The following is a 22,549-nucleotide window of genomic DNA, read 5'->3' on the forward strand; positions in this document are numbered from 1 at the left end:
GTTGTTCCAACCCTTCTCAAACACACAAGGCATGTAGTTTTCAAATGAGCCTGAAGGGCATGATTAGTTGGATCAGGTGTGTTCTATCAGGCTTGAATCTAAACTCTGCAGGTCTCCGGCCTTCCAGGGACTGAGTTTGACACCCGTGGCTTAGAAAGAAAGAGTGAGGTTCTCTGTCCCCTTTCGTGTGGGTTTCCCTGTGTCTCCTGGGGGCAAAAGGCCACAGCTCCTCTTCAGGGCAGGTGAAATGATGCTTTGTGGAAAACTGTGAGGTTCCAGGTAAATTCCCTGAATCTCATCCAGCGACATTGCGTGTAGGCCCGTGCAATCCTTTTATTTACAGTGAAGTCAAAATTCTGCATGCATGCTGGCTAATGCTACATGAAGGCAGCAATAGCATCCCTCTCATATTCATGTAACACGTGGCCACGTCCTCCTGAGGTTTTGTGAAGTTTCAAAGGCCATATTGCTGCACTGGCCCGGTCCTGAAGATTTGCCTTGTACAACGTTCGGAAGATTAGACCCTTCCGATCAGAGCAGGCCACACAACTCCTTGTCCAAGCTCTTTGTTTTCTCCAGACTGGACTACTGCTATGCTCCCTTGGCGGGTCTTCCGGCACGTACTATCAAGCCTCTGCAACTGATCCAGGATGCAGCAGCGAGACTGGTCTTCAACGAGCCAAAGAAAGCCCACGTCACACCTCTCTTCATAATTTTGCACTGGCTACCAATAGCTGTTCGCATCAGATTCAAGGTACTGATGTTTGCCTACAAGATAACCACTGGCTCTGCAGCAATATACCTAAAGTCGCTGGTGCAGACCTACGCTTGCTTTCTGCAAGTGAACGATGCCTCGTGGTGCCATCCCAAAGAGGCACAAAATCACTCTCAAGGACCTTTTCCTGGACTGTTCCCAGCTGGTGGATCGGCCTGCCTATCTCAATTCGAGCAGCGGAGGCTTTAACCCTTTTCAAAAAGTGTCTAAAAACTCATCCTTGTCTTCAACGCCTGCCCAATTAATACTAGCATTTGCCTAATGCGTCGTTTTTTGGAAAGAAAGAGTGAGGTTCTCTGTCCCCTTTCGTGTGGGTTTCCCTGTGTCTCCTGGGGGCAAAAGGCCACAGCTCCTCTTCAGGGCAGGTGAAATGATGCTTTGTGGAAAACTGTGAGGTTCCAGGTAAATTCCCTGAATCTCATCCAGCGACATTGCGTGTAGGCCCGTGCTATCCTTTTATTTACAGTGAAGTCAAAATTCTGCATGCATGCTGGCTAATGCTACATGAAGGCAGCAATAGCATCCCTCTCATATGCATGTAACACGTGGCCACGTCCTCCTGAAGTTTTGTGAAGTTTCAAAGGCCATATTGCTGCACTGGCCCGGTCCTGAAGATTTGCCTTGTACAACGTTCGGAAGATTAGACCCTTCCGATCAGAGCAGGCCACACAACTCCTTGTCCAAGCTCTTTGTTTTCTCCAGACTGGACTACTGCTATGCTCCCTTGGCGGGTCTTCCGGCACGTACTATCAAGCCTCTACAACTGATCCAGGATGCAGCAGCGAGACTGGTCTTCAACGAGCCAAAGAAAGCCCACGTCACACCTCTCTTCATAATTTTGCACTGGCTACCAATAGCTTTTCGCATCAGATTCAAGGTACTGATGTTTGCCTACAAGATAACCACTGGCTCTGCAGCAATATACCTAAAGTCGCTGGTGCAGACCTACGCTTGCTTTCTGCAAGTGAACGATGCCTCGTGGTGCCATCCCAAAGAGGCACAAAATCACTCTCAAGGACCTTTTCCTGGACTGTTCCCAGCTGGTGGATCGGCCTGCCTATCTCAATTCGAGCAGCGGAGGCTTTAACCCTTTTCAAAAAGTGTCTAAAAACTCATCCTTGTCTTCAACGCCTGCCCAATTAATACTAGCATTTGCCTAATGCGTCGTTTTGTCAAAGTTAACGCCCTGCTGGCCCAACGTAGCAGAAGACTGAAGTCTCTGTCTGCAGCCAAAGGATAGGTCTGTCAGAACTGGGATTCAAACCCACGCCTCAAGGAGAGACTGCGACCTGAACGCAGCGCCTTAGACCGCTCGGCCATCCTGACACCTTTGCCTGGCTAGAGATGGCCTGTTCGAGCCGCACCTGAAACCAGGGACCTAGAAGCTACTTTTTCTCTGTTCGGGCCCCCTTTAGCCCACGGGCCTCGTTGGCGCAGTTAGGCAGCGCGTCAGTCTCATAATCTGAAGGTCGTGAGTTCGAGCCTCACACGGGGCAGGGTGGTTCTTTTTTTCTGATAACTGAGAGAGCTTAGACCGGGGTGTCAAACTAAATTCCTTTAGGGCCCGAGCCCTGTAGAGTTTTGTTCCAACCCTTCTCAAACACACAAGTCATGTAGTTTTCAAATGAGCCTGAAGGGCATGATTAGTTGGATCAGGTGTGTTCTATCAGGCTTGAATCTAAACTCTGCAGGTCTCCGGCCTTCCAGGGACTGAGTTTGACACCCGTGGCTTAGAAAGAAAGAGTGAGGTTCTCTGTCCCCTTTCGTGTGGGTTTCCCTGTGTCTCCTGGGGGCAAAAGGCCACGGCTCCTCTTCAGGGCAGGTGAAATGATGCTTTGTGGAAAACTGTGAGGTTCCAGGTAAATTCCCTGAATCTCATCCAGCGACATTGCGTGTAGGCCCGTGCAATCCTTTTATTTACAGTGAAGTCAAAATTCTGCATGCATGCTGGCTAATGCTACATGAAGGCAGCAATAGCATCCCTCTCATATTCATGTAACACGTGGCCACGTCCTCCTGAGGTTTTGTGAAGTTTCAAAGGCCATATTGCTGCACTGGCCTGGTCCTGAAGATTTGCCTTGTACAACGTTCGGAAGATTAGACCCTTCCGATCAGAGCAGGCCACACAACTCCTTGTCCAAGCTCTTTGTTTTCTCCAGACTGGACTACTGCTATGCTCCCTTGGCGGGTCTTCCGGCACGTACTATCAAGCCTCTGCAACTGATCCAGGATGCAGCAGCGAGACTGGTCTTCAACGAGCCAAAGAAAGCCCACGTCACACCTCTCTTCATAATTTTGCACTGGCTACCAATAGCTGTTCGCATCAGATTCAAGGTACTGATGTTTGCCTACAAGATAACCACTGGCTCTGCAGCAATATACCTAAAGTCGCTGGTGCAGACCTACGCTTGCTTTCTGCAAGTGAACGATGCCTCGTGGTGCCATCCCAAAGAGGCACAAAATCACTCTCAAGGACCTTTTCCTGGACTGTTCCCAGCTGGTGGATCGGCCTGCCTATCTCAATTCGAGCAGCGGAGGCTTTAACCCTTTTCAAAAAGTGTCTAAAAACTCATCCTTGTCTTCAACGCCTGCCCAATTAATACTAGCATTTGCCTAATGCGTCGTTTTGTCAAAGTTAACGCCCTGCTGGCCCAACGTAGCAGAAGACTGAAGTCTCTGTCTGCAGCCAAAGGATAGGTCTGTCAGAAGTGGGATTCGAACCCACGCCTCCAGGGGAGACTGCGACCTGAACGCAGCGCCTTAGACCGCTCGGCCATCCTGACACCCTTGCCTGGCTAGAGATGGCCTGTTCGAGCCGCACCTGAAACCAGGGACCTAGAAGCTACTTTTTCTCTGTTCGGGCCCCCTTTAGCCCACGGGCCTCGTTGGCGCAGTTAGGCAGCACGTCAGTCTCATAATCTGAAGGTCGTGAGTTCGAGCCTCACACGGGGCAGGCTGGTTCTTTTTTTCTGATAACTGAGAGAGCTTAGACCAGGGGTGTCAAACTAAATTCCTTTAGGGCCCGAGCCCTGTAGAGTGTTGTTCCAACCCTTCTCAAACACACAAGGCATGTAGTTTTCAAATGAGCCTGAAGGGCATGATTAGTTGGATCAGGTGTGTTCTATCAGGCTTGAATCTAAACTCTGCAGGTCTCCGGCCTTCCAGGGACTGAGTTTGACACCCGTGGCTTAGAAAGAAAGAGTGAGGTTCTCTGTCCCCTTTCGTGTGGGTTTCCCTGTGTCTCCTGGGGGCAAAAGGCCACAGCTCCTCTTCAGGGCAGGTGAAATGATGCTTTGTGGAAAACTGTGAGGTTCCAGGTAAATTCCCTGAATCTCATCCAGCGACATTGCGTGTAGGCCCGTGCTATCCTTTTATTTACAGTGAAGTCAAAATTCTGCATGCATGCTGGCTAATGCTACATGAAGGCAGCAATAGCATCCCTCTCATATGCATGTAACACGTGGCCACGTCCTCCTGAGGTTTTGTGAAGTTTCAAAGGCCATATTGCTGCACTGGCCCGGTCCTGAAGATTTGCCTTGTACAACGTTCGGAAGATTAGACCCTTCCGATCAGAGCAGGCCACACAACTCCTTGTCCAAGCTCTTTGTTTTCTCCAGACTGGACTACTGCTATGCTCCCTTGGCGGGTCTTCCGGCACGTACTATCAAGCCTCTGCAACTGATCCAGGATGCAGCAGCGAGACTGGTCTTCAACGAGCCAAAGAAAGCCCACGTCACACCTCTCTTCATAATTTTGCACTGGCTACCAATAGCTTTTCGCATCAGATTCAAGGTACTGATGTTTGCCTACAAGATAACCACTGGCTCTGCAGCAATATACCTAAAGTCGCTGGTGCAGACCTACGCTTGCTTTCTGCAAGTGAACGATGCCTCGTGGTGCCATCCCAAAGAGGCACAAAATCACTCTCAAGGACCTTTTCCTGGACTGTTCCCAGCTGGTGGATCGGACTGCCTATCTCAATTCGAGCAGCGGAGGCTTTAACCCTTTTCAAAAAGTGTCTAAAAACTCATCCTTGTCTTCAACGCCTGCCCAATTAATACTAGCATTTGCCTAATGCGTCGTTTTGTCAAAGTTAACGCCCTGCTGGCCCAACGTAGCAGAAGACTGAAGTCTCTGTCTGCAGCCAAAGGATAGGTCTGTCAGAACTTGGATTCAAACCCACACCTCAAGGAGAGACTGCGACCTGAACGCAGCGCCTTAGACCGCTCGGCCATCCTGACACCCTTGCCTGGCTAGAGATGGCCTGTTCGAGCCGCACCTGAAACCAGGGACCTAGAAGCTACTTTTTCTCTGTTCGGGCCCCCTTTAGCCCACGGGCCTCGTTGGCGCAGTTAGGCAGCGCGTCAGTCTCATAATCTGAAGGTCGTGAGTTCGAGCCTCACACGGGGCAGGGTGGTTCTTTTTTTCTGATAACTGAGAGAGCTTAGACCAGGGGTGTCAAACTAAATTCCTTTAGGGCCCGAGCCCTGTAGAGTGTTGTTCCAACCCTTCTCAAACACACAAGGCATGTAGTTTTCAAATGAGCCTGAAGGGCATGATTAGTTGGATCAGGTGTGTTCTATCAGGCTTGAATCTAAACTCTGCAGGTCTCCGGCCTTCCAGGGACTGAGTTTGACACCCGTGGCTTAGAAAGAAAGAGTGAGGTTCTCTGTCCCCTTTCGTGTGGGTTTCCCTGTGTCTCCTGGGGGCAAAAGGCCACAGCTCCTCTTCAGGGCAGGTGAAATGATGCTTTGTGGAAAACTGTGAGGTTCCAGGTAAATTCCCTGAATCTCATCCAGCGACATTGCGTGTAGGCCCGTGCTATCCTTTTATTTACAGTGAAGTCAAAATTCTGCATGCATGCTGGCTAATGCTACATGAAGGCAGCAATAGCATCCCTCTCATATGCATGTAACACGTGGCCACGTCCTCCTGAGGTTTTGTGAAGTTTCAAAGGCCATATTGCTGCACTGGCCCGGTCCTGAAGATTTGCCTTGTACAACGTTCGGAAGATTAGACCCTTCCGATCAGAGCAGGCCACACAACTCCTTGTCCAAGCTCTTTGTTTTCTCCAGACTGGACTACTGCTATGCTCCCTTGGCGGGTCTTCCGGCACGTACTATCAAGCCTCTGCAACTGATCCAGGATGCAGCAGCGAGACTGGTCTTCAACGAGCCAAAGAAAGCCCACGTCACACCTCTCTTCATAATTTTGCACTGGCTACCAATAGCTTTTCGCATCAGATTCAAGGTACTGATGTTTGCCTACAAGATAACCACTGGCTCTGCAGCAATATACCTAAAGTCGCTGGTGCAGACCTACGCTTGCTTTCTGCAAGTGAACGATGCCTCGTGGTGCCATCCCAAAGAGGCACAAAATCACTCTCAAGGACCTTTTCCTGGACTGTTCCCAGCTGGTGGATCGGCCTGCCTATCTCAATTCGAGCAGCGGAGGCTTTAACCCTTTTCAAAAAGTGTCTAAAAACTCATCCTTGTCTTCAACGCCTGCCCAATTAATACTAGCATTTGCCTAATGCGTCGTTTTGTCAAAGTTAACGCCCTGCTGGCCCAACGTAGCAGAAGACTGAAGTCTCTGTCTGCAGCCAAAGGATAGGTCTGTCAGAACTGGGATTCAAACCCACGCCTCAAGGAGAGACTACGACCTGAACGCAGCGCCTTAGACCGCTCGGCCATCCTGACACCCTTGCCTGGCTAGAGATGGCCTGTTCGAGCCGCACCTGAAACCAGGGACCTAGAAGCTACTTTTTCTCTGTTCGGGCCCCCTTTAGCCCACGGGCCTCGTTGGCGCAGTTAGGCAGCGCGTCAGTCTCATAATCTGAAGGTCGTGAGTTCGAGCCTCACACGGGGCAGGGTGGTTCTTTTTTTCTGATAACTGAGAGAGCTTAGACCAGGGGTGTCAAACTAAATTCCTTTAGGGCCCGAGCCCTGTAGAGTGTTGTTCCAACCCTTCTCAAACACACAAGGCATGTAGTTTTCAAATGAGCCTGAAGGGCATGATTAGTTGGATCAGGTGTGTTCTATCAGGCTTGAATCTAAACTCTGCAGGTCTCCGGCCTTCCAGGGACTGAGTTTGACACCCGTGGCTTAGAAAGAAAGAGTGAGGTTCTCTGTCCCCTTTCGTGTGGGTTTCCCTGTGTCTCCTGGGGGCAAAAGGCCACAGCTCCTCTTCAGGGCAGGTGAAATGATGCTTTGTGGAAAACTGTGAGGTTCCAGGTAAATTCCCTGAATCTCATCCAGCGACATTGCGTGTAGGCCCGTGCAATCCTTTTATTTACAGTGAAGTCAAAATTCTGCATGCATGCTGGCTAATGCTACATGAAGGCAGCAATAGCATCCCTCTCATATGTATGTAACACGTGGCCACGTCCTCCTGAGGTTTTGTGAAGTTTCAAAGGCCATATTGCTGCACTGGCCCGGTCCTGAAGATTTGCCTTGTACAACGTTCGGAAGATTAGACCCTTCCGATCAGAGCAGGCCACACAACTCCTTGTCCAAGCTCTTTGTTTTCTCCAGACTGGACTACTGCTATGCTCCCTTGGCGGGTCTTCCGGCACGTACTATCAAGCCTCTGCAACTGATCCAGGATGCAGCAGCGAGACTGGTCTTCAACGAGCCAAAGAAAGCCCACGTCACACCTCTCTTCATAATTTTGCACTGGCTACCAATAGCTTTTCGCATCAGATTCAAGGTACTGATGTTTGCCTACAAGATAACCACTGGCTCTGCAGCAATATACCTAAAGTCGCTGGTGCAGACCTAAAAATACTAGCATTTGCCTAATGCGTCATTTTGTCAAAGTTAACGCCCTGCTGGCCCAACGTAGCAGAAGACTGAAGTCTCTGTCTGCAGCCAAAGGATAGGTCTGTCAGAAGTGGGATTCGAACCCACGCCTCCAGGGGAGACTGCGACCTGAGCGCTAGCTGACGAAGGATAGTCCGACATAATTTCAGAAATGTTGAGCAATGTCGAACTGCGCAGCCAATCGCATCGAAGCGCTATGACATTTGGACCAATCGCGTCGAAGCGCCTTAACATTTCCAGCCAATCAAAAAGCGCAATTTATAACATTATCTTGACATTCGTGACATTTGACCAATCAGAGAGCAGGGGGATTTCGACGGCACGTTTCCGCGTCTCACCGCTAGGTGGAGGGGTCAGCGCTTCTAGTCAGGTGTCAATCAAGTTGCCGAATCGTGCCGAAGGTGTACGAAAGAATGACATCATCCTCAGGGGGCGTGTCAGAGGTAAAAAAGGTTAATTACTCAAGTTTGTGACCTATGACAAGGGTCATTGTCGCGTAGTTCGACATAAAAAGTGGTACGAGATTTGTCAATGGGTGAGTGTTTGTTACCTTTGCATTATAGATGTATAAAAATAAAAAATAATCATAATCGAACATTATTAGTATCTTGGTTTAGTGTATTTGCATAAGAGAACAACACATCAGGCTTCAGAACAAACATTTACCTGGTCCCATTCATTTGAACGATGTAATGTGATGGTTGTGTTATGTTATGGCTTTCAACAGTGCAAACCACAGTGTGTAATAATTGTTTATAGACATTTATGTAATGTTGCAGGTATTTTAAGAAATGTTCCTGTCTTGTATCTTTCTCCTCTAAATAGAGATACCAGTTTTAACATTATATATAAGATAAATGTGACTTGTGTCCTAGAAATGAATGAATGAATGAATAAATATATGAATTTAATGAAGTATTGTATGCTCTCTTAAGGGACTCACTTGTATTGTGCATTATATTTGTTATAATGCTTACAGATAGAGAAATGTCAGATGCTGTCTCGTGGCCAAACAACCTTGCTTGGAGGTGTGCTGAAATGCATGTTTTTTATTAGTATCATTAGTATATTTACTGAAAAGGTTTCTTTCTGAATTATGTATTAAGGTTTTTTTTTTTTTCGTCTTAAGCCTCTACTGGACCAGCACACAGGGTGGTGGAAGAACCTCATGCTGCTGAAACAGCAAAGAAGGCCATGGAGCAGAGTCAGCCTGACCCCCAGCCTCATCCCATGCCCCTGCCCCGGCCCCAGCCTACTGCACCTGTGGAAGCAAGAGTTGCAACACAATTTTCAATGGTAAGAATTACTATTTAACTTTTTTAATAATACCACTTAAGAATGTGCTCAATTAAAATTCAAGAAAGTTCAGAACGTAAGGTGAAGAAAAAAAGAAAAAGCAAGAATGCTATGAGATGCTGGCTGAGACCTACTAATTGTCACCCCTCTTGTACAGTGGGGGCACCTGTTGTCTGCTGAATGGTCAGTTTGAATATCTCAGATTTGGTTTAAGTCACATGGTCAAGGATAAATGTAGAATGTAACCTGTCTGCTTTCTCTCTTGAGACTAGACTCATGTCCCTCATGGCATCCCTCTCAATTCTTCTCATGTGTTAAAGCTACATTATCTTTCTTTCTCAATCTCAGGTAACATACCACATAGACGCTGGCTATTATTAACTGTACACATTAACAATTATTCCATCATGCAAATACTTTGTAGTAATTTCAGGAGTCAATACTGCTAATAAATATGGATGACACTTCTATTCAGAAAGAAATGTTTTTAAAAACCTGCATTTACTTAAAATAGTAATATTAATATAAATCGTAATTCTTGCTATTATAACACATTCTGTCTTCTCACATTTTTGATTTACCAAACCAAGATTTACTGGCTCTCACATTGCTGCAGCAAAGCCAAATCTTAGTGTGGTCAGGAGACCTTCTCAGGTTGAAGACCAACCCAGCGCAGCAGTGTCTTGTGCCTCTATACCAAGCAGTACTGTCTCTGTAAGTAATGGCATAATGTATAAAGTATTCTATGAAGACACTTTTCACGTTCCATTCTGTACGAATTATTAAACTTGTTCAATTTTTCTTTTAATACCAGAAAACCATATTTTTGTCGATGTTTCAGGGTGTGCCAGTGTTCCAGGGTCTACAAATGGTTCAAAGACTGTCAGCGGTCCATAGGATGCCACTGTTACAGCCTATTTTGCAGAGCACCAATTCACAACCAGCTCCACAAACCATGCCCAAGAGACCCTACAAGGCAAACACTTGCAGGAAGTGTGGAAAATTCAAAACCAGTGCAACGGGACATAGCCAGTACAGGGGCAAGGTGTATATACTGTCCACAGACTGAGAACATTACAAAAGAAAAGTGGTTAGAGTAAATCCGGAGAACCTTCTCCCAAATAATGTATACACTGTATATTTTTATTTATTGTTGTGTGTATATAGTTAATAAATAATATAAATATAGTTCACTATTGTTAATATTTGTGTCTAACATTATTTTATTTAACTTGCTTTTTTAATCCTATTTAACTTTTACTTTTACCTTTTTAATTTATTGTTTGAAAACTTCATTTAATATTCATTACTGTTCTGTTAGCATAATTGTAAAATAAAAAAAACAAATTGAGAAATGTGTTTTGATTTCTACATTTATTTTCCTTTTATTTCCCTTTTAATTTTTTTTTTTTTGAAAACTTATATAAATTTAATTTGTTTAATATTCATTACTGTTATGTTGGCATAATTGTAAAAAAAAAAAAAAGAGAATGATTGCTTTTTTATTTGTACTTTAGTAAACATTTCATCAGTACACTGCAACAATAGAACGTATTCCTATAAAAAGATAATTTGCACTTTGTCATTTGTCACAGACATTTTTAAGCATAATAATGACTATTTTTGCATCCTTTTTTAATTAAAAATGACAGATTTAAAGGTGTCTTGAATGAATGTAACCTTAAAAAAATCTGATTTAATATCAATAAAATCACAACTAATAACATGCTTAAAATAAATATGAATACAACTACACATAATAACATGCTTAATAACAAAAATAATACAACAACTACTAAATAACTAATAATAACAAAACACATTTCCATTGGTGTATTAAAATGTAATAAAAAAATATCAAACAAGCACATATATACATTTAATTAACCTTGAAACTTCATTTATTTAAAGCAATTAACAATAAAACAAAAAGTTGTCTTTAGCTGGATTCGAACCCGGGTCGAGGGGAGCACCTGCAATAGAAAACAGTGTAATATAAATGCGCGAATTTACCGCAAGAAGAAACCGGAAGATGTATCACTGCGCGCATGCTAAGGAAGATCCGTCTTTGAACATCAAATTTCACCCTTTCTTTTCTTCATTTTTTCTTTCTCTTCTTCCCCTTCTCTTTTTCTTCCTTCCCTCTTTTCTTCCCTTCTTCCCCGTCTTTGACGGACTATTGTTCCCCAGCTTCGACGCAGCGCCTTAGACCGCTCGGCCATCCTGACACCCTTGCCTGGCTAGAGATGGCCTGTTCGAGCCGCACCTGAAACCAGGGACCTAGAAGCTACTTTTTCTCTGTTCGGGCCCCCTTTAGCCCACGGGCCTCGTTGGCGCAGTTAGGCAGCGCGTCAGTCTCATAATCTGAAGGTCGTGAGTTCGAGCCTCACACGGGGCAGGCTGGTTCTTTTTTTCTGATAACTGAGAGAGCTTAGACCAGGGGTGTCAAACTAAATTCCTTTAGGGCCCGAGCCCTGTAGAGTGTTGTTCCAACCCTTCTCAAACACACAAGGCATGTAGTTTTCAAATGAGCCTGAAGGGCATGATTAGTTGGATCAGGTGTGTTCTATCAGGCTTGAATCTAAACTCTGCAGGTCTCCGGCCTTCCAGGGACTGAGTTTGACACCCGTGGCTTAGAAAGAAAGAGTGAGGTTCTCTGTCCCCTTTCGTGTGGGTTTCCCTGTGTCTCCTGGGGGCAAAAGGCCACAGCTCCTCTTCAGGGCAGGTGAAATGATGCTTTGTGGAAAACTGTGAGGTTCCAGGTAAATTCCCTGAATCTCATCCAGCGACATTGCGTGTAGGCCCGTGCAATCCTTTTATTTACAGTGAAGTCAAAATTCTGCATGCATGCTGGCTAATGCTACATGAAGGCAGCAATAGCATCCCTCTCATATTCATGTAACACGTGGCCACGTCCTCCTAAGGTTTTGTGAAGTTTCAAAGGCCATATTGCTGCACTGGCCCGGTCCTGAAGATTTGCCTTGTACAACGTTCGGAAGATTAGACCCTTCCGATCAGAGCAGGCCACACAACTCCTTGTCCAAGCTCTTTGTTTTCTCCAGACTGGACTACTTCTATGCTCCCTTGGCGGGTCTTCCGGCACGTACTATCAAGCCTCTGCAACTGATCCAGGATGCAGCAGCGAGACTGGTCTTCAACGAGCCAAAGAAAGCCCACGTCACACCTCTCTTCATAATTTTGCACTGGCTACCAATAGCTGTTCGCATCAGATTCAAGGTACTGATGTTTGCCTACAAGATAACCACTGGCTCTGCAGCAATATACCTAAAGTCGCTGGTGCAGACCTATGCTTGCTTTCTGCAAGTGAACGATGCCTCGTGGTGCCATCCCAAAGAGGCACAAAATCACTCTCAAGGACCTTTTCCTGGACTGTTCCCAGCTGGTGGATCGGCCTGCCTATCTCAATTCGAGCAGCGGAGGCTTTAACCCTTTTCAAAAAGTGTCTAAAAACTCATCCTTGTCTTCAACGCCTGCCCAATTAATACTAGCATTTGCCTAATGCGTCGTTTTGTCAAAGTTAACGCCCTGCTGGCCCAACGTAGCAGAAGACTGAAGTCTCTGTCTGCAGCCAAAGGATAGGTCTGTCAGAAGTGGGATTCGAACCCACGCCTCCAGGGGAGACTGCGACCTGAACGCAGCGCCTTAGACCGCTCGGCCATCCTGACACCCTTGCCTGGCTAGAGATGGCCTGTTCGAGCCGCACCTGAAACCAGGGACCTAGAAGCTACTTTTTCTCTGTTCGGGCCCCCTTTAGCCCACGGTCCTCGTTGGCGCAGTTAGGCAGCGCGTCAGTCTCATAATCTGAAGGTCGTGAGTTCGAGCCTCACACGGGGCAGGCTGGTTCTTTTTTTCTGATAACTGAGAGAGCTTAGACCAGGGGTGTCAAACTAAATTCCTTTAGGGCCCGAGCCCTGTAGAGTGTTGTTCCAACCCTTCTCAAACACACAAGGCATGTAGTTTTCAAATGAGCCTGAAGGGCATGATTAGTTGGATCAGGTGTGTTCTATCAGGCTTGAATCTAAACTCTGCAGGTCTCCGGCCTTCCAGGGACTGAGTTTGACACCCTTGGCTTAGAAAGAAAGAGTGAGGTTCTCTGTCCCCTTTCGTGTGGGTTTCCCTGTGTCTCCTGGGGGCAAAAGGCCACAGCTCCTCTTCAGGGCAGGTGAAATGATGCTTTGTGGAAAACTGTGAGGTTCCAGGTAAATTCCCTGAATCTCATCCAGCGACATTGCGTGTAGGCCCGTGCAATCCTTTTATTTACAGTGAAGTCAAAATTCTGCATGCATGCTGGCTAATGCTACATGAAGGCAGCAATAGCATCCCTCTCATATTCATGTAACACGTGGCCACGTCCTCCTGAGGTTTTGTGAAGTTTCAAAGGCCATATTGCTGCACTGGCCCGGTCCTGAAGATTTGCCTTGTACAACGTTCGGAAGATTAGACCCTTCCGATCAGAGCAGGCCACACAACTCCTTGTCCAAGCTCTTTGTTTTCTCCAGACTGGACTACTGCTATGCTCCCTTGGCGGGTCTTCCGGCACGTACTATCAAGCCTCTGCAACTGATCCAGGATGCAGCAGCGAGACTGGTCTTCAACGAGCCAAAGAAAGCCCACGTCACACCTCTCTTCATAATTTTGCACTGGCTACCAATAGCTTTTCGCATCAGATTCAAGGTACTGATGTTTGCCTACAAGATAACCACTGGCTCTGCAGCAATATACCTAAAGTCGCTGGTGCAGACCTACGCTTGCTTTCTGCAAGTGAACGATGCCTCGTGGTGCCATCCCAAAGAGGCACAAAATCACTCTCAAGGACCTTTTCCTGGACTGTTCCCAGCTGGTGGATCGGCCTGCCTATCTCAATTCGAGCAGCGGATGCTTTAACCCTTTTCAAAAAGTGTCTAAAAACTCATCCTTGTCTTCAACGCCTGCCCAATTAATACTAGCATTTGCCTAATGCGTCGTTTTGTCAAAGTTAACGCCCTGCTTGCCCAACGTAGCAGAAGACTGAAGTCTCTGTCTGCAGCCAAAGGATAGGTCTGCCAGAAGTGGGATTCGAACCCACGCCTCCAGGGGAGACTGCGACCTGAACGCAGCGCCTTAGACCGCTCGGCCATCCTGACACCCTTGCCTGGCTAGAGATGGCCTGTTCGAGCCTCACCTGAAACCAGGGACCTAGAAGCTACTTTTTCTCTGTTCGGGCCCCCTTTAGCCCATGGGCCTCGTTGGCGCAGTTAGGCAGCGCGTCAGTCTCATAATCTGAAGGTCGTGAGTTCGAGCCTCACACGGGGCAGGCTGGTTCTTTTTTTCTGATAACTGAGAGAGCTTAGACCAGGGGTGTCAAACTAAATTCCTTTAGGGCCCGAGCCCTGTAGAGTGTTGTTCCAACCCTTCTCAAACACACAAGGCATGTAGTTTTCAAATGAGCCTGAAGGGCATGATTAGTTGGATCAGGTGTGTTCTATCAGGCTTGAATCTAAACTCTGCAGGTCTCCGGCCTTCCAGGGACTGAGTTTGACACCCGTGGCTTAGAAAGAAAGAGTGAGGTTCTCTGTCCCCTTTCGTGTGGGTTTCCCTGTGTCTCCTGGGGGCAAAAGGCCACAGCTCCTCTTCAGGGCAGGTGAAATGATGCTTTGTGGAAAACTGTGAGGTTCCAGGTAAATTCCCTGAATCTCATCCAGCGACATTGCGTGTAGGCCCGTGCAATCCTTTTATTTACAGTGAAGTCAAAATTCTGCATGCATGCTGGCTAATGCTACATGAAGGCAGCAATAGCATCCCTCTCATATTCATGTAACACGTGGCCACGTCCTCCTGAGGTTTTGTGAAGTTTCAAAGGCCATATTGCTGCACTGGCCCGGTCCTGAAGATTTGCCTTGTACAACGTTCGGAAGATTAGACCCTTCCGATCAGAGCAGGCCACACAACTCCTTGTCCAAGCTCTTTGTTTTCTCCAGACTGGACTACTGCTATGCTCCCTTGGCGGGTCTTCCGGCACGTACTATCAAGCCTCTGCAACTGATCCAGGATGCAGCAGCGAGACTGGTCTTCAACGAGCCAAATAAAGCCCACGTCACACCTCTCTTCATAATTTTGCACTGGCTACCAATAGCTTTTCGCATCAGATTCAAGGTACTGATTTTTGCCTACAAGATAACCACTGGCTCTGCAGCAATATACCTAAAGTCGCTGGTGCAGACCTACGCTTGCTTTCTGCAAGTGAACGATGCCTCGTGGTGCCATCCCAAAGAGGCACAAAATCACTCTCAAGGACCTTTTCCTGGACTGTTCCCAGCTGGTGGATCGGCCTGCCTATCTCAATTCGAGCAGCGGATGCTTTAACCCTTTTCAAAAAGTGTCTAAAAACTCATCCTTGTCTTCAACGCCTGCCCAATTAATACTAGCATTTGCCTAATGCGTCGTTTTGTCAAAGTTAACGCCCTGCTTGCCCAACGTAGCAGAAGACTGAAGTCTCTGTCTGCAGCCAAAGGATAGGTCTGCCAGAAGTGGGATTCGAACCCACGCCTCCAGGGGAGACTGCGACCTGAACGCAGCGCCTTAGACCGCTCGGCCATCCTGACACCCTTGCCTGGCTAGAGATGGCCTGTTCGAGCCTCACCTGAAACCAGGGACCTAGAAGCTACTTTTTCTCTGTTCGGGCCCCCTTTAGCCCACGGGCCTCGTTGGCGCAGTTAGGCAGCGCGTCAGTCTCATAATCTGAAGGTCGTGAGTTCGAGCCTCACACGGGGCAGGCTGGTTCTTTTTTTCTGATAACTGAGAGAGCTTAGACCAGGGGTGTCAAACTAAATTCCTTTAGGGCCCGAGCCCTGTAGAGTGTTGTTCCAACCCTTCTCAAACACACAAGGCATGTAGTTTTCAAATGAGCCTGAAGGGCATGATTAGTTGGATCAGGTGTGTTCTATCAGGCTTGAATCTAAACTCTGCAGGTCTCCGGCCTTCCAGGGACTGAGTTTGACACCCGTGGCTTAGAAAGAAAGAGTGAGGTTCTCTGTCCCCTTTCGTGTGGGTTTCCCTGTGTCTCCTGGGGGCAAAAGGCCACAGCTCCTCTTCAGGGCAGGTGAAATGATGCTTTGTGGAAAACTGTGAGGTTCCAGGTAAATTCCCTGAATCTCATCCAGCGACATTGCGTGTAGGCCCGTGCAATCCTTTTATTTACAGTGAAGTCAAAATTCTGCATGCATGCTGGCTAATGCTACATGAAGGCAGCAATAGCATCCCTCTCATATTCATGTAACACGTGGCCACGTCCTCCTAAGGTTTTGTGAAGTTTCAAAGGCCATATTGCTGCACTGGCCCGGTCCTGAAGATTTGCCTTGTACAACGTTCGGAAGATTAGACCCTTCCGATCAGAGCAGGCCACACAACTCCTTGTCCAAGCTCTTTGTTTTCTCCAGACTGGACTACTTCTATGCTCCCTTGGCGGGTCTTCCGGCACGTACTATCAAGCCTCTGCAACTGATCCAGGATGCAGCAGCGAGACTGGTCTTCAACGAGCCAAAGAAAGCCCACGTCACACCTCTCTTCATAATTTTGCACTGGCTACCAATAGCTGTTCGCATCAGATTCAAGGTACTGATGTTTGCCTACAAGATAACCACTGGCTCTGCAGCAATATACCTAAAGTCGCTGGTGCAGACCTATGCTTGCTTTCTGCAAGTGAACGATGCCTCGTGGTGCCATCCCAAAGAGGCACAAAATCACTCTCAAGGACCTTTTCCTGGACTGTTCCCAGCTGGTGGATCGGCCTGCCTATCTCAATTCGAGCAGCGGAGGCTTTAACCCTTTTCAAAAAGTGTCTAAAAACTCATCCTTGTCTTCAACGCCTGCCCAATTAATACTAGCATTTGCCTAATGCGTCGTTTTGTCAAAGTTAACGCCCTGCTGGCCCAACGTAGCAGAAGACTGAAGTCTCTGTCTGCAGCCAAAGGATAGGTCTGTCAGAAGTGGGATTCGAACCCACGCCTCCAGGGGAGACTGCGACCTGAACGCAGCGCCTTAGACCGCTCGGCCATCCTGACACCCTTGCCTGGCTAGAGATGGCCTGTTCGAGCCGCACCTGAAACCAGGGACCTAGAAGCTACTTTTTCTCTGTTCGGGCCCCCTTTAGCCCACGGTCCTCGTTGGCGCAGTTAGGCAGCGCGTCAGTCTCATAATCTGAAGGTCGTGAGTTCGAGCCTCACACGGGGCAGGCTGGTTCTTTTTTTCTGATAACTGAGAGAGCTTAGACCAGGGGTGTCAAACTAAATTCCTTTAGGGCCCGAGCCCTGTAGAGTGTTGTTCCAACCCTTCTCAAACACACAAGGCATGTAGTTTTCAAATGAGCCTGAAGGGCATGATTAGTTGGATCAGGTGTGTTCTATCAGGCTTGAATCTAAACTCTGCAGGTCTCCGGCCTTCCAGGGACTGAGTTTGACACCCTTGGCTTAGAAAGAAAGAGTGAGGTTCTCTGTCCCCTTTCGTGTGGGTTTCCCTGTGTCTCCTGGGGGCAAAAGGCCACAGCTCCTCTTCAGGGCAGGTGAAATGATGCTTTGTGGAAAACTGTGAGGTTCCAGGTAAATTCCCTGAATCTCATCCAGCGACATTGCGTGTAGGCCCGTGCAATCCTTTTATTTACAGTGAAGTCAAAATTCTGCATGCATGCTGGCTAATGCTACATGAAGGCAGCAATAGCATCCCTCTCATATTCATGTAACACGTGGCCACGTCCTCCTGAGGTTTTGTGAAGTTTCAAAGGCCATATTGCTGCACTGGCCCGGTCCTGAAGATTTGCCTTGTACAACGTTCGGAAGATTAGACCCTTCCGATCAGAGCAGGCCACACAACTCCTTGTCCAAGCTCTTTGTTTTCTCCAGACTGGACTACTGCTATGCTCCCTTGGCGGGTCTTCCGGCACGTACTATCAAGCCTCTGCAACTGATCCAGGATGCAGCAGCGAGACTGGTCTTCAACGAGCCAAAGAAAGCCCACGTCACACCTCTCTTCATAATTTTGCACTGGCTACCAATAGCTTTTCGCATCAGATTCAAGGTACTGATGTTTGCCTACAAGATAACCACTGGCTCTGCAGCAATATACCTAAAGTCGCTGGTGCAGACCTACGCTTGCTTTCTGCAAGTGAACGATGCCTCGTGGTGCCATCCCAAAGAGGCACAAAATCACTCTCAAGGACCTTTTCCTGGACTGTTCCCAGCTGGTGGATCGGCCTGCCTATCTCAATTCGAGCAGCGGATGCTTTAACCCTTTTCAAAAAGTGTCTAAAAACTCATCCTTGTCTTCAACGCCTGCCCAATTAATACTAGCATTTGCCTAATGCGTCGTTTTGTCAAAGTTAACGCCCTGCTTGCCCAACGTAGCAGAAGACTGAAGTCTCTGTCTGCAGCCAAAGGATAGGTCTGCCAGAAGTGGGATTCGAACCCACGCCTCCAGGGGAGACTGCGACCTGAACGCAGCGCCTTAGACCGCTCGGCCATCCTGACACCCTTGCCTGGCTAGAGATGGCCTGTTCGAGCCTCACCTGAAACCAGGGACCTAGAAGCTACTTTTTCTCTGTTCGGGCCCCCTTTAGCCCATGGGCCTCGTTGGCGCAGTTAGGCAGCGCGTCAGTCTCATAATCTGAAGGTCGTGAGTTCGAGCCTCACACGGGGCAGGCTGGTTCTTTTTTTCTGATAACTGAGAGAGCTTAGACCAGGGGTGTCAAACTAAATTCCTTTAGGGCCCGAGCCCTGTAGAGTGTTGTTCCAACCCTTCTCAAACACACAAGGCATGTAGTTTTCAAATGAGCCTGAAGGGCATGATTAGTTGGATCAGGTGTGTTCTATCAGGCTTGAATCTAAACTCTGCAGGTCTCCGGCCTTCCAGGGACTGAGTTTGACACCCGTGGCTTAGAAAGAAAGAGTGAGGTTCTCTGTCCCCTTTCGTGTGGGTTTCCCTGTGTCTCCTGGGGGCAAAAGGCCACAGCTCCTCTTCAGGGCAGGTGAAATGATGCTTTGTGGAAAACTGTGAGGTTCCAGGTAAATTCCCTGAATCTCATCCAGCGACATTGCGTGTAGGCCCGTGCAATCCTTTTATTTACAGTGAAGTCAAAATTCTGCATGCATGCTGGCTAATGCTACATGAAGGCAGCAATAGCATCCCTCTCATATTCATGTAACACGTGGCCACGTCCTCCTGAGGTTTTGTGAAGTTTCAAAGGCCATATTGCTGCACTGGCCCGGTCCTGAAGATTTGCCTTGTACAACGTTCGGAAGATTAGACCCTTCCGATCAGAGCAGGCCACACAACTCCTTGTCCAAGCTCTTTGTTTTCTCCAGACTGGACTACTGCTATGCTCCCTTGGCGGGTCTTCCGGCACGTACTATCAAGCCTCTGCAACTGATCCAGGATGCAGCAGCGAGACTGGTCTTCAACGAGCCAAATAAAGCCCACGTCACACCTCTCTTCATAATTTTGCACTGGCTACCAATAGCTTTTCGCATCAGATTCAAGGTACTGATTTTTGCCTACAAGATAACCACTGGCTCTGCAGCAATATACCTAAAGTCGCTGGTGCAGACCTACGCTTGCTTTCTGCAAGTGAACGATGCCTCGTGGTGCCATCCCAAAGAGGCACAAAATCACTCTCAAGGACCTTTTCCTGGACTGTTCCCAGCTGGTGGATCGGCCTGCCTATCTCAATTCGAGCAGCGGATGCTTTAACCCTTTTCAAAAAGTGTCTAAAAACTCATCCTTGTCTTCAACGCCTGCCCAATTAATACTAGCATTTGCCTAATGCGTCGTTTTGTCAAAGTTAACGCCCTGCTTGCCCAACGTAGCAGAAGACTGAAGTCTCTGTCTGCAGCCAAAGGATAGGTCTGCCAGAAGTGGGATTCGAACCCACGCCTCCAGGGGAGACTGCGACCTGAACGCAGCGCCTTAGACCGCTCGGCCATCCTGACACCCTTGCCTGGCTAGAGATGGCCTGTTCGAGCCTCACCTGAAACCAGGGACCTAGAAGCTACTTTTTCTCTGTTCGGGCCCCCTTTAGCCCACGGGCCTCGTTGGCGCAGTTAGGCAGCGCGTCAGTCTCATAATCTGAAGGTCGTGAGTTCGAGCCTCACACGGGGCAGGCTGGTTCTTTTTTTCTGATAACTGAGAGAGCTTAGACCAGGGGTGTCAAACTAAATTCCTTTAGGGCCCGAGCCCTGTAGAGTGTTGTTCCAACCCTTCTCAAACACACAAGGCATGTAGTTTTCAAATGAGCCTGAAGGGCATGATTAGTTGGATCAGGTGTGTTCTATCAGGCTTGAATCTAAACTCTGCAGGTCTCCGGCCTTCCAGGGACTGAGTTTGACACCCGTGGCTTAGAAAGAAAGAGTGAGGTTCTCTGTCCCCTTTCGTGTGGGTTTCCCTGTGTCTCCTGGGGGCAAAAGGCCACAGCTCCTCTTCAGGGCAGGTGAAATGATGCTTTGTGGAAAACTGTGAGGTTCCAGGTAAATTCCCTGAATCTCATCCAGCGACATTGCGTGTAGGCCCGTGCAATCCTTTTATTTACAGTGAAGTCAAAATTCTGCATGCATGCTGGCTAATGCTACATGAAGGCAGCAATAGCATCCCTCTCATATTCATGTAACACGTGGCCACGTCCTCCTGAGGTTTTGTGAAGTTTCAAAGGCCATATTGCTGCACTGGCCCGGTCCTGAAGATTTGCCTTGTACAACGTTCGGAAGATTAGACCCTTCCGATCAGAGCAGGCCACACAACTCCTTGTCCAAGCTCTTTGTTTTCTCCAGACTGGACTACTGCTATGCTCCCTTGGCGGGTCTTCCGGCACGTACTATCAAGCCTCTGCAACTGATCCAGGATGCAGCAGCGAGACTGGTCTTCAACGAGCCAAAGAAAGCCCACGTCACACCTCTCTTCATAATTTTGCACTGGCTACCAATAGCTGTTCGCATCAGATTCAAGGTACTGATGTTTGCCTACAAGATAACCACTGGCTCTGCAGCAATATACCTAAAGTCGCTGGTGCAGACCTACGCTTGCTTTCTGCAAGTGAACGATGCCTCGTGGTGCCATCCCAAAGAGGCACAAAATCACTCTCAAGGACCTTTTCCTGGACTGTTCCCAGCTGGTGGATCGGCCTGCCTATCTCAATTCGAGCAGCGGATGCTTTAACCCTTTTCAAAAAGTGTCTAAAAACTCATCCTTGTCTTCAACGCCTGCCCAATTAATACTAGCATTTGCCTAATGCGTCGTTTTGTCAAAGTTAACGCCCTGCTTGCCCAACGTAGCAGAAGACTGAAGTCTCTGTCTGCAGCCAAAGGATAGGTCTGCCAGAAGTGGGATTCGAACCCACGCCTCCAGGGGAGACTGCGACCTGAACGCAGCGCCTTAGACCGCTCGGCCATCCTGACACCCTTGCCTGGCTAGAGATGGCCTGTTCGAGCCTCACCTGAAACCAGGGACCTAGAAGCTACTTTTTCTCTGTTCGGGCCCCCTTTAGCCCATGGGCCTCGTTGGCGCAGTTAGGCAGCGCGTCAGTCTCATAATCTGAAGGTCGTGAGTTCGAGCCTCACACGGGGCAGGCTGGTTCTTTTTTTCTGATAACTGAGAGAGCTTAGACCAGGGGTGTCAAACTAAATTCCTTTAGGGCCCGAGCCCTGTAGAGTGTTGTTCCAACCCTTCTCAAACACACAAGGCATGTAGTTTTCAAATGAGCCTGAAGGGCATGATTAGTTGGATCAGGTGTGTTCTATCAGGCTTGAATCTAAACTCTGCAGGTCTCCGGCCTTCCAGGGACTGAGTTTGACACCCGTGGCTTAGAAAGAAAGAGTGAGGTTCTCTGTCCCCTTTCGTGTGGGTTTCCCTGTGTCTCCTGGGGGCAAAAGGCCACAGCTCCTCTTCAGGGCAGGTGAAATGATGCTTTGTGGAAAACTGTGAGGTTCCAGGTAAATTCCCTGAATCTCATCCAGCGACATTGCGTGTAGGCCCGTGCAATCCTTTTATTTACAGTGAAGTCAAAATTCTGCATGCATGCTGGCTAATGCTACATGAAGGCAGCAATAGCATCCCTCTCATATTCATGTAACACGTGGCCACGTCCTCCTGAGGTTTTGTGAAGTTTCAAAGGCCATATTGCTGCACTGGCCCGGTCCTGAAGATTTGCCTTGTACAACGTTCGGAAGATTAGACCCTTCCGATCAGAGCAGGCCACACAACTCCTTGTCCAAGCTCTTTGTTTTCTCCAGACTGGACTACTGCTATGCTCCCTTGGCGGGTCTTCCGGCACGTACTATCAAGCCTCTGCAACTGATCCAGGATGCAGCAGCGAGACTGGTCTTCAACGAGCCAAATAAAGCCCACGTCACACCTCTCTTCATAATTTTGCACTGGCTACCAATAGCTTTTCGCATCAGATTCAAGGTACTGATTTTTGCCTACAAGATAACCACTGGCTCTGCAGCAATATACCTAAAGTCGCTGGTGCAGACCTACGCTTGCTTTCTGCAAGTGAACGATGCCTCGTGGTGCCATCCCAAAGAGGCACAAAATCACTCTCAAGGACCTTTTCCTGGACTGTTCCCAGCTGGTGGATCGGCCTGCCTATCTCAATTCGAGCAGCGGATGCTTTAACCCT

General features: G+C 48.1%; 17 non-coding genes across 17 annotated transcripts; 9 read left to right on the forward strand and 8 right to left on the reverse strand.

The window, feature by feature from the left end:
* Positions 1-2,197: 2,197 nt before the first annotated feature.
* On the forward strand, positions 2,198-2,271 carry trnam-cau (transfer RNA methionine (anticodon CAU)). Its single transcript has one exon. It is a non-coding gene; the product is annotated as a tRNA-Met (tRNA).
* Positions 2,272-3,475: 1,204 nt separating this feature from the next.
* On the reverse strand, positions 3,476-3,558 carry trnal-cag (transfer RNA leucine (anticodon CAG)). The gene has a single exon. It is a non-coding gene; the product is annotated as a tRNA-Leu (tRNA).
* Positions 3,559-5,112: 1,554 nt separating this feature from the next.
* On the forward strand, positions 5,113-5,186 carry trnam-cau (transfer RNA methionine (anticodon CAU)). Its single transcript has one exon. It is a non-coding gene; the product is annotated as a tRNA-Met (tRNA).
* A 1,384-nt stretch (positions 5,187-6,570) lies between these two features.
* trnam-cau (transfer RNA methionine (anticodon CAU)) lies at positions 6,571-6,644 on the forward strand. The gene has a single exon. It is a non-coding gene; the product is annotated as a tRNA-Met (tRNA).
* Positions 6,645-11,216: 4,572 nt separating this feature from the next.
* Positions 11,217-11,290, forward strand: trnam-cau (transfer RNA methionine (anticodon CAU)). The gene has a single exon. It is a non-coding gene; the product is annotated as a tRNA-Met (tRNA).
* Positions 11,291-12,495: 1,205 nt separating this feature from the next.
* trnal-cag (transfer RNA leucine (anticodon CAG)) lies at positions 12,496-12,578 on the reverse strand. Its single transcript has one exon. It is a non-coding gene; the product is annotated as a tRNA-Leu (tRNA).
* Positions 12,579-13,953: 1,375 nt separating this feature from the next.
* trnal-cag (transfer RNA leucine (anticodon CAG)) lies at positions 13,954-14,036 on the reverse strand. Its single transcript has one exon. It is a non-coding gene; the product is annotated as a tRNA-Leu (tRNA).
* A 96-nt stretch (positions 14,037-14,132) lies between these two features.
* On the forward strand, positions 14,133-14,206 carry trnam-cau (transfer RNA methionine (anticodon CAU)). Its single transcript has one exon. It is a non-coding gene; the product is annotated as a tRNA-Met (tRNA).
* A 1,205-nt stretch (positions 14,207-15,411) lies between these two features.
* On the reverse strand, positions 15,412-15,494 carry trnal-cag (transfer RNA leucine (anticodon CAG)). The gene has a single exon. It is a non-coding gene; the product is annotated as a tRNA-Leu (tRNA).
* Positions 15,495-15,590: 96 nt separating this feature from the next.
* On the forward strand, positions 15,591-15,664 carry trnam-cau (transfer RNA methionine (anticodon CAU)). Its single transcript has one exon. It is a non-coding gene; the product is annotated as a tRNA-Met (tRNA).
* Positions 15,665-16,869: 1,205 nt separating this feature from the next.
* trnal-cag (transfer RNA leucine (anticodon CAG)) lies at positions 16,870-16,952 on the reverse strand. The gene has a single exon. It is a non-coding gene; the product is annotated as a tRNA-Leu (tRNA).
* Positions 16,953-18,327: 1,375 nt separating this feature from the next.
* Positions 18,328-18,410, reverse strand: trnal-cag (transfer RNA leucine (anticodon CAG)). Its single transcript has one exon. It is a non-coding gene; the product is annotated as a tRNA-Leu (tRNA).
* Positions 18,411-18,506: 96 nt separating this feature from the next.
* Positions 18,507-18,580, forward strand: trnam-cau (transfer RNA methionine (anticodon CAU)). Its single transcript has one exon. It is a non-coding gene; the product is annotated as a tRNA-Met (tRNA).
* Positions 18,581-19,785: 1,205 nt separating this feature from the next.
* On the reverse strand, positions 19,786-19,868 carry trnal-cag (transfer RNA leucine (anticodon CAG)). The gene has a single exon. It is a non-coding gene; the product is annotated as a tRNA-Leu (tRNA).
* Positions 19,869-19,964: 96 nt separating this feature from the next.
* On the forward strand, positions 19,965-20,038 carry trnam-cau (transfer RNA methionine (anticodon CAU)). The gene has a single exon. It is a non-coding gene; the product is annotated as a tRNA-Met (tRNA).
* A 1,205-nt stretch (positions 20,039-21,243) lies between these two features.
* trnal-cag (transfer RNA leucine (anticodon CAG)) lies at positions 21,244-21,326 on the reverse strand. The gene has a single exon. It is a non-coding gene; the product is annotated as a tRNA-Leu (tRNA).
* A 96-nt stretch (positions 21,327-21,422) lies between these two features.
* trnam-cau (transfer RNA methionine (anticodon CAU)) lies at positions 21,423-21,496 on the forward strand. The gene has a single exon. It is a non-coding gene; the product is annotated as a tRNA-Met (tRNA).
* Positions 21,497-22,549: the final 1,053 nt, after the last annotated feature.

This window comes from Carassius gibelio, chromosome A4 (assembly GCF_023724105.1).
Source record: "Carassius gibelio isolate Cgi1373 ecotype wild population from Czech Republic chromosome A4, carGib1.2-hapl.c, whole genome shotgun sequence".
Lineage (NCBI taxonomy): Eukaryota > Metazoa > Chordata > Actinopteri > Cypriniformes > Cyprinidae > Carassius > Carassius gibelio.